This window comes from Ammospiza nelsoni, chromosome 9 (genome assembly GCF_027579445.1).
Source record: "Ammospiza nelsoni isolate bAmmNel1 chromosome 9, bAmmNel1.pri, whole genome shotgun sequence".
Taxonomy (NCBI): domain Eukaryota; kingdom Metazoa; phylum Chordata; class Aves; order Passeriformes; family Passerellidae; genus Ammospiza; species Ammospiza nelsoni.
The window spans coordinates 3,208,778-3,219,423 of record NC_080641.1 but is presented as its reverse complement, the minus strand read 5'-3'; positions in this window follow the sequence as shown (position 1 = coordinate 3,219,423).

The window sequence follows — 10,646 nt, the reverse complement described above, 5'->3', positions numbered from 1 at the left end:
ATTAAGGGTTAAAGGATTTTAGGTTAAATGTGTGGAAATCCAAGGCACAGGGAATATTTCTCTGTCTGCTCTGAGGAGTCCTGACCCCCAGAGAAACACTGCCTTTCAACTTCCCCCATGGAGAGGATTTCCAAGACTTTGAGATAGATTAGAATTTACCAAAGTGTGAAATAGGTAATAGAGAGTACTATAGTATGTTCCTTGGGTGAGAAATTTAGGTTTTTGGGGTTGTTAGTATGGTGTAGATAGGAAGCAAGATGGAGGAATTGGGGTGTAGTCCCTGTCTTCTTCATTTGCTCTATTTTCTGCACTGTTGGTAGCACAGGGTGATTGGTCATGGAAAGCACAGTGCAGAGGATATGTGGACAGTCAAGGGATGAGTTATTGGTAGATAAGTAGAAATAAGGCACCTTTCAAGTGTTTATTGGATGAGACAATGTTAAAAGAGCTTGAAACTGTAAGTTTTGGGGCCATTTTACAGTGCTTTTCCAGTGCACTGAGCCTGGTGTGGAGAGCAATGCAAAACTTTAGATGAGATAACAATAAACAAGAAGCTGAAGACTGAAAAAGTCCCATGCATCTCTTTTTACCTGACATAGAACTGCTACAGGAGGGATTCTCCCATCCAGGGACCCCCAAGAAAGGCCCAACATAAAACGAACATCAATAAATGGTGTTATCTGAGTGGATTTTTGCAGAAACACTTGGCTGTTTGGAATAAGTTGGCTTTTTTCCATAAAATTGTTTACTGAAGGGTGTTGTCTTAATTGGGCAATCATGTGAAATGTGTTGATTAAAGGACCAGTGAGGTCCACCTGTAGCAAACCAAGGTATAAAAGAAGAGGATTGAAAAAACATGTGGCTTTTAGCCTTAGCCTTCTGATCTGAGTCTGTGTCATCTCTGATTCAATGGTGACGTTTGGGCATCTATGGGGGCTATTGGGAATCATTTCTGCACGTTATGACCCAACAGGAGTTTCCCTAATAAATTTTGCCTGAAGGTCTCACTGTGCCCATGACAGGAACATCTGTGAGTGTCTGGGACATGCCGGCCCTTTGGCAGCCTGGGGACTCCTGGGATGTCACCGTAGAGCCCCAGTGAGTGCCTGTGACAGATCGGTGCCTTTGCAGCCCAAGGTCCCCTGGGATGTCACCATGGAATGGCTGTCACTGCCTCTGACCACACGGCCATTTACAGTCCCCAGAAATGCCTGGCAGGTGTCCATGGAGCCCCTGTCTCTGCCTGGGACATTCCAGCTCTGGAACAGCCTGGAGACTCTTGGAAAGTCCCCAGGGAACCCCTCTGAAGGCCTCTGACAAATCTGACCTTTAGCGGGCAACCATCACCAGGACCCTGTTGCTATGGTCAGTTTCCATGGCAATCATCACTAGGACCCTGTTGCTATGCTCAGTTTCCATGGCAACCATCACCAGCCCCCTGTTGCTATGCTCAGTCCCTTGGCAGCTCCATGGAGACCCCATGCCAGGGGTGGTTGCCATGGACACCAGCTCAGGCCTGCAGCCAGAGCCCGTTGCCATGGCAACTACTGGCAGCCCCATCCCCAGGCTCATGGGATCCCAGAACCACAGAATTGGCTGAGCTGAGAGGGACCCATCAGGACCCTCCAGTCCAACTGCTGGCCCTGCACAGGACACCCCAACAATGCCAGCCTGGGCCTGGCAGCGCTGTCCAAACGCTGCTGGAGCTCAGAGAGCCCTGGAGCTGGGACCCTTCCCTGGGGAGCCTGGGCAGGGCCCCAGCAGCCTCTGGGCAAAAACCTTTTCCTAACATCCAACCTGAGCCTGCCCCGACTCAGCTGCAGCCGTTCCCTCCACTCCTGTCCCTGGGCACCAGAGGGAAAGAGGTTACCACAGCCCCAGCCAGGGACCCACTCCCAGGGCTTTTGCCATGGCCACCAGGGCTGGCACCAGCTGGGATGCTCAGTTTCCACGGGCCGGGGTTCAGGAATGGGATTCCCCAATTTCTTGCTCCTGCTAAAACTGCTCTGCTCTCGCTGCCCTCCCGCCTCCCATGGAAAGCACAAAAGGCAAAGATCCTGGGCTGGGATAAGAACAATTCATTGGGAAGAGCAACGAGATAAGAAACATACAGGACAGAAACAATACTGATAAGAGAAGGGATAAATAAAACTTTACAGGGAAAACTAAAACACAACTTACTGGGTCTCCCTGGCCACAATTTCCCCCTGCCTGGAAAGGGCACTCCTCTCCTCAGGGAAAGAGACATACAGAGTCCCCTTCCTGCCCCTGGCAATAACCTGAGGTTGGAGTGAATGTAATGACAGGGCCATAGCCAGACCCTCATGTTCTTCAATCCCACATCATGTCAAGGGCAGGGGCAGGATGACAGGCAGGTGTCTTCCAGCATGGATCACAGGGAAAATGGATCACAAGGGCTCTTCTCAATGTGGGTTCTCCCATGGGTGATGAAGATAGAGCAGTGCATGAAGCTGTTCCTGCAGCTGGGGCATTTGCAGGGCCTCCCTTACTGGTGGCTCTGTTGGTGTCTTGTCAAGTGAGAGCTCTGGGTGAAGCTCTTCCCACACTGGGGACAATTGAAGGGCCTCTCCCCAGTGTGGATGCGCCGGTGCCTGATGAGGGTGAAGTTGTGCTTGAAGCCCTTCCCACAGTCGGGACAGCAAAATGGCCTCTCATCTGTGTGAATCCGCTCATGCAGGAAGAGATGGGAGCTGATGTGAAACCTCTTCCCACATGTGGCGCACTGGTAGGGCCCCTCCCCTGTGTGGATGCGCTGGTGCCTGATGAGGTGGGAGCTGTGGTTGAAGCCCTTCCCACAGTCAGGACAGCAGAAGGGCCTCTCCTCCGAGAGAATCTGTGGGTGCTGGAGGAGCCTGGAGCTGGTGTGAAACCTCTTCTGACACTGGGGACACCCACAGGGCCTTTCCCCAGTGTGGATGCCTTGGTGGGTCACGAGGGTGGATTTGTAGCTGAAGCCCTTCCCACATTCCCCACACTCGTAGGCCCAATCACCGGTGTGGATCATGTGGTGGCTGACCAGGTGCTTGCTCTGTTTGAAGCTCTTCCCACACTGCAAGCACTTGTGGGGCTTCTCCCCATCACGAAGCTGCTCATGAACCACCATCTCTGAGCTCTGCCTAAAGCTCTGTCTCCCTTCCTGGCTCTGGGTGGTTCTTTCTTCCTCAGAGAATCCTGGGCTGGGTTTGGAGCCCCTCCTCCTGTGGGATCTCTGTGGCATTTCCTCCATGTTGGATTCCTCTGCACTAGAGTCGCTCAAAATGGCCTCTTTCACAAGGTTCTGATATGGAGATTTTTCCTCCCTGGTCTCCATCCTCAGCTCCTTACCTGGGGAATGAAGGAGAAAGAGAGGATGGGATTTGCCTCCGTGCCAGAGGGACGGGGATCCCCCCAGTGCATCACTGGCAGGATGGCATTGGCACCAGGGTTGTTCTGCAGCTGGGGGCAGTGCTGGGCTGGAAGCTGGAGCAGGAGAAAGGGGGAAAGGAGCACAGACTTCCTCCTCACCTGCCTGGGTGTCCCAGGGCATCTTCCTCTTCCTCGCAGCTTTCTCCTCCATCAGGTGAAGGTTTGGGATTGAGAAATTTTGTTTTGGGAGGAAAACAAGGGATGAGCACATTGAGTTTTGTACTGGTTTGACAGCAAACATGAGGGAAAGTCTAAGTCAGAATTAAAATTTAATAAGAATTTAATTAATTTAATTTAATTTAATTAGGTCCAAGGCAATGATACAGAAACACTGCCTTAAACTGACAGAGTCAGGATATAACCTGACACCCTGTTGGTCAAGGTTTTGGTAGCAGTCCCATTAAATGGTGGCTGCAGTCTGTTGGAGTGATGAACGTGATTTTGTCAAAGCAGTGATCCTGTAGAAGGGTCTGGTCTTCCTCTGAAGGTCCAGTGGTGGTAATGGAGCTCTTGTCCTCTGGGAATCCAGTAGGCAAGCTGCTCCTGGTCTTTCATTACTCAGCTTATATCCAGGTAGGAATGCTTGGATCCTCCCCCTGGGCGGAGCATCCCACAATGGGATGATGGAATTTTATCAGTCCTGCAGTGACACTCAATGGCCCATTCACAGAAGATATCTCCCTTGGAGGGCATTATCAGGGCTGAGTCATGGAAGAGATAAAGAACACTGCCCCACCTGTTTATAACAGTTGATGAAGATGGGGATTGAAAACATGCATTTGGTTACATCTTACATTGCACCCTGAAACAGTGGGGTAATCCCTGCTCAGGGGGTGAACACCACCCCCCTTACCCAAACTGGCTCAGGTGTAAAACCCCCACCATGGGATGGCAACACACACACACGGGAGAAAGTCACACTTGCCCTTCTCCAGGGGAGGTCTCTGTCCCTGTCACTCCCTCTCTCTCCCCCCCTTTTCTCTTTTTTCGATCTCTCTCTCTACCTCACATTTACTGTTTAATAAAATCTACTTTGGATTTGGTCTCGTTAGCACCTTAATTGGGGCAGAGGCATCTCTCTACCAGTTTTCTTAACCATATTGCAACAATATTTTGGCACAGTGAGTTCAGGCACTGTTCTTTGACCCCAAGTGCCTTTGAGTACAGCATGGTTGCCTCCGCTGAGGAGGTTGTGGTTCTTTCTGAAAGAACTCTGGGAAACATGGACACAGCTTCCTTTGAGCGACTCATGGGAGAACTGATGAGGAAAATGGCCATTGTGGGTGGCCAGGGTAAAGTAAATATTTTGTTGTCCTTCCGGAACAGTTTGTTAAAATCACTGGAGGAAAGGGAGCAAATGTTACCAGAGAGACTGACAAGGTTCATTCACACTGCGGTGAGGAACACAAGGCTGCTGAAAGTCCTATAAGATGCCCAGCCCAAGATGTTAAATTTCCAAATAACTCCGGCCAGGGGTCTCTGGGAGGATTTTTTTGGAGAGTGTTCAGAGCTGGCAGATCTCTTGAGCCACGGATATCTCCAGGCTCCCTAAGAGGAGCTTTTTCAGGGGCAGAGGACCTGTGATTACCCCTCGGGAACGTCCCGGGGGTTCCAAATAGGGATGGCCCGTTACCGACGGGGCGGGACATTGGTTTTGGGGATCCCCGTGAGAGCTGGGGCTGTGGAACGGGGGACGCCTGGGGTGGGGAGAGGGGAAGGGGCGATCCTGGAGCTGGGCGACCCCCGACAGCCCGGAGATGAGGCGGGGACGGGACCCCCTGACCCTGACAGGGGCGTGTCCTGGGGTGGCTTCATGGTGCTTGTACCCCCATCAGTCCGTTTAGTCCAGAAATGAGTTCTGCACCTTTAAGGCTGGTTCTGAGAGTGAAGGGGAGGAGGAAGAAGCTGCAGTTCGTTTTCAGAAACTGCACTCACTCCTCTACATTCCATCTGCTGGATGGAGAGACAGCAGGACAGAGCTCTCCTTTGCTTTTAGTTAGTTTTTAGGTCTCTGAGGCAGAGAAGTTCCCTGGATTGTGGGTTTTCTTTTTCTTTGGAGCTGTTTAAATCTGCTCTGGACTGAACACCCAGAGAGCACTGTCAGCTTGCACCTTTGGCCCACCTGGCCGGGCCTGGGCCGTGGCATTTCCAGTGCTGGAGGGGCTGATAACAGACTGATAAGAGACTGATAAGAGGCTGAGTGAGCCGAGCTACAGACCACGGAGACTTTATGAGTTTCTCAACTCTTTTGGAGTAGCAGGAGGTAGTATTGCTTAATATTGTTCAATTTTTTTGCTGGTGAATGCTTTGCCTGTTAAATAAAGGGTTTTTTAACTATTCTCCGAGAATTTTCCCAAACTGGCCGAGGGTTGGGCTGCTGAATCTGCATTGTAGAGGAAACTCCTTTTGGAGATTTTCAACCAAATTTGCCCTAAACCAGGACAGGGTGGTGGAAAGAAGGGGGAACCCCAAGTGGCTGGATTGAGGGGAGGCTGGAGAGGGGGACCCTGGGACTCCAAAAACTCCCAAAATCCAAAAGCAGGACCCTGGAGAGGGGGGATCCCCAGCAGCCCTGAGATGGGGGACCACCAGTGTAAATTTCATGTTTTTCTTTTCGCTGCTGATTTATGTCCGGCTGATTTATTACCGGAGGGAGCTCCGGGAAGCCGCTTGTTGGGTTTCTGTGCTGTTTAGGTGTTCTGGAATTCTCAGGGATGGCCTTGAAGAGCCGACGCTTCAAAGGACGAGGAGAGACTTCTGATCTTGTCTTGGTCTCGGTGTTTATTAATTGTTTATCTAAAAGATTTTCTTTCAGCCCGACAGAGGTCTGCACAGCAAGTCAGCCATGGGCACACTCCCGAAGCCCCCGGGCGGTCACTTATCTTTATACCCGAAGTTACGTGTACAATATTTATCATTTCTCCCCAATACCTTCTACCCTTATTAACCGGTGCACTTTTAGTAATGACCAATCCCAAAGTGCCACCACCACCACAGAAGATGGAGGCCAAGAAGAAGAAGAAGAAGAACAGGACATGCCCCAATTCCTCCATCTTACTTCTTTAGACCCCCCTGTACCAAAATCCTAAACCCTGTGTTCTACACTTTAACTAACTTATCCCTTCACCATTCACCCAGTGAATTCCTCCCAGTCCTCATACAGGTCTCATCTCCTGTGTAGGATCAAAATCCTGCCACCAGACACTTCTGGCAACATTCCAGGATTCCAGGCCCCCCAGGGGTGGTCTCGGCCTCTCTGCACCTCCATCCTGAGGTGCTGAGATCCCACACACCAGAACCTGAGAGGGATGAAACTGGACATGGGACACTCCTGGTAGCCTTTTTTTATTCTTGATTTTGGGACATCAGGTGACTTCTAGAGATTGACTTGGGCAAGAGGAATCCCAGACTGAAGGCATTCACACCTTGTTTTTCCCAAACCAGGTTTTTCCCCTGACTATCTCATAGAGACATCCCCCCTGTCTCACTCTGGGTGAGCTCAGTCCCCAGCTTGACCCAGATCCTGGTCTCAATCTCATTCCACATTTAGACATCCTCACAGTTCTGTATTTTATCTCGTCCAAGTCTCAGACTTGTCTAACCCCAGACCCAGTCCCATTCCCAGCCCTAAAGCCAATCCCAGTTTTAGCCTTAACCCCAATCCCAGCTCTAATCCAAATCTCAGCTCCAACTCCAAATCTCAGCCCCAGTTGCAGCCCCTTCCTAAATCCTCAGCCCCAAACCAAATCCCAGGCTCAGCCCTTCTGGGGCTTTGGGGTGTCTCTGTCCCTCTGACCCCAATGATGTTTGAGTGGGGTCACAGCAGGGCTGAGTGGGACAGAGACCCCCCAGCCTCCCCAGATGTGAGAAGGTCGGACAGCCCCCCCAGCCCCGAACACCCTCAGCGGTGAGAGGGACACAGAGCCCCTGGCCCCCAGCCCTGCACAGGCATTGCCTGAGGCCAGAGGGATGGAGACCCCCTGAGCATCCCTCAGGATGAGGGGACAGAGACCCCCGAGCATCCCCTGGGCTGAGAGGGACAGAGACTGCCCCAAGCACCCCCTGGCACAGGGGTGAGAGGGAGGGAGACCCCCAAGGCATTCCCTGGGGTGAGAATGATGGAGATCCCCAGCGGAATGGCCTGGGGAGAGAGGGACAGGGACACCCCCTGGGGAATGGCCTGGGGTGACAGGGACAGGGACACTCCCTGGGGAATGGCCTGGGGTGACAGGGACAGGGACCCTCCCCAGCCCCTCCCAAGCATCCCCCAGGGTGAGAGGCACAGAGCATCCCCTGGGCACCGGACAAAATAAACTTTGCAGAAATCAAACTTAACTCTGCATAAAATACTTTGATGAATATTTGCTTTTCCCACAAGTCACGTGATGAAAACGCAAACAAATCCCAAAATTTTATAAACTGACAATAGAAGATATTTTGTGGCAAATCCAAATTCCATTGGTCCTGCACAGGTCCAGCTCAGCTGCTGGCACATTCTGATAAAAGAAAAGTGGAAATTAGGCCCAATATAGAATATGAAAAGGAAGGGGAAGCTCTGTGTAGCTGTCACAAAGGTGACAGGGACAAAGAGAAAAATTATTCTAACATTTGGCAAAGTCGCCCAGCCTGTGAAAAAGCATGACCGGGACAGAGACCTCCCCTGGAGGGGGCCAAGTGTGACATTTTCCCCTGTGTGTGTGGCCTTCCCAGGGAGAGGGTTTTACACCTGAGCCAGTTTGAGTAAAGGGGGTGGTGTTCAGCCACCCAAGCAGGGATTACCACACTGTTTCAGGGTGCAATGTAAGATGTAACCAAATGCAGGTTTTCAATCCCCATCTTCATCAACTGCTATAAACAGGTGGGGTAGTGTTCTTTATCTCTTCCATGACTCAGCCCTGATAACGCCCTCCAGGGGAGATATCTTCTGTGAATGGACCATTGAGTGTCACTGCAGGACTGACAAAATTCCATCATCCTATTGTGATATGCTCTGCCCAGGGGGAGGATCCAAGCATTTCTACCTGGATATATTCTGAGGCTTTTAACACCAGGAGCACCTTGCCTGCTAGACAGTAATTCTGGTTTAGACCCTCCCCTGGTTTGCCTTCTAACCAGTACAAAATTTAGTGTACTCATCCCTTGTTTTCCTCCCAAAACAAAATTTCCCATTCCCAAACCTTCACCTGATGGAAGAGGAAGCTGCAAGGATGAGGAAGATGCCCCAGGACACCCAGGCAGGTGAGGAGGAAGTCAGTGCCCCTTTCCCCCTCTCTCCTGCTCCATCCCCAGACCAGCATGGCCCCTGGCTGCAGGACAACACTGCTGCCAATGCCATCCAGCCGGGGATGCACTGGGGGGATCTCCTTCCCCTTCCCTCTGGTACGGAGGCAAATCCCATCCTCTCCTTGTCCTTCCTCCTCCAGAAAAGCAGCTGAGCATGGAGACCAGGGAGGATAAATCCCCATGGCAGAACCTCGTAAAAGAGGCTGTTTTGAGCGGCTCCATAGCCCAGGAATGTGGTGTGGAGGAAAAGCCCCAGAGATCTCACAGGAGGAGGGGCTCTAAACCCAGCCCAGGGGGCTCTGAAGAGGAAAGACCCACCTTGAGCCAGGAAGGTAGACAGAGCTTCAACCAGACCTCAAAGCTGGTGGTCCATGAGCAGCTTCATGATGGGGAGAAGGCCCACAAGTGCTTGGAGTGTGGGAAGAGCTTCAGGCAGAGCAGTACCCTGATCCACCACCAGTGCATCCACACTGGGGAGAGGCCCTATGAGTGTCCTGAGTATCAGAAGAGGTTTCAGGCCAGCTCCCATCTCCTCTGCCACCAGCGAAATCACACAGAGGAGAGGCCCTTCTGCTGCCATGAGTGTGGGAAAGGCTTCAAGAAAAAAATCCACCCTTATCACCCATCGGCACATCCATACTGGGGAGAGGCCCTAAGACTGCCCCACATCATGAGAAGAGCTTCTCCATGAGCTCGGACTTGACCAGACACCAATGGAGTCATCAGTAAGGAAGTTCTGTGAGTGCCCCAACTGCAGGAAGAGCTTCATGCCCAGCTCCAGCTTCTTTCCCCATTGGAAGTCACATGTTGAGAAGAGCCTTGGTGATCCATGTTCTCTGTGATCCATGCTGGGAAGACAGCTGTCCCTTTTCCTGCCCCTGCCAATGACATGATGTGGCAGTGAAAACATGAGGGTCTGCCCATGGCCCTGTCATTACATTCACTCCCACCTCAGGTCATTGCCAGGGGCTGGAAAGGTGCTCTCTCTCTCTCCCCAGAGGAGAAGGGTGTCCTTTCCAGGCATGGGGAAATTGTGGCCAGGGAGAGCCTGATGTTGATGTTGTAGTTTTCCCTGTAAATAGCTTTTATCTCTTCTGTTATCAATATTGTTTCTGTTCTGTATGTTTCTTATCTCGTTGCTCTTCCCAATGAATTGTTCTTATCCCAGCCCAGGATCTTTGCCTTTTGTGCTTTCCATTGGAGGCGGGAGGGCAGCGAGGGCAGCGCAGTTTTAGCAGGAGCAGGAAATTGGGGAATCCCATTCCTGAACCCCGGCCCGTGGAACCAAGCATCCCAGCTGGTGCCATCCCTGGTGGCCATGGCAACAGCCTTGGGAGCGGGTCCCTGGCTGGGCCTGTGGGAACCTCTTCCCTCTGGTGCCCAGGGACAGGAGTGGAGGGAACAGCTGCAGCTGAGTCGGGGCAGGCTCAGGTTGGATGTCAGGAAAAGGTTTTTGCCCAGAGGCTGCTGGGGCCCTGCCCAGGCTCCCCAGGGAAGGGTCCCAGCTCCAGGGCTCTCTGAGCTCCAGCAGCGTTTGGACAGCGCTGCCAGGCCCAGGCTGGCATTGTTGGGGTGTCCTGTGCAGGGCCAGCAGTTGGACTGGAGGGTCCTGATGGGTCCCTCCCAGCTCAGCCAATTCTGTGGTTCTGGGATCCCATGAGCCTGGGGATGGGGCTGCCAATGGTTGCCATGGCAACGGGCTCTGGTTGCAGGCCTGAGCTGGTGTCCATGGCAACCACGCCTGGCATGGGGTCTCCATGGAGCTGCTGAGGGACTGACTGTAGCAACAGTGGCCTGATGATAGTTGCCATGGAAACTGAGCATAGCAACAGGGGGCCCCTGATGGTTGCCTGCTGAGGATTAGACTTGTCACAGGCTCTCAGATGGGTTCCATGGGGACTTTCCAAGAGTCTCCAGGCTGTTCCAGAGCTGGAATG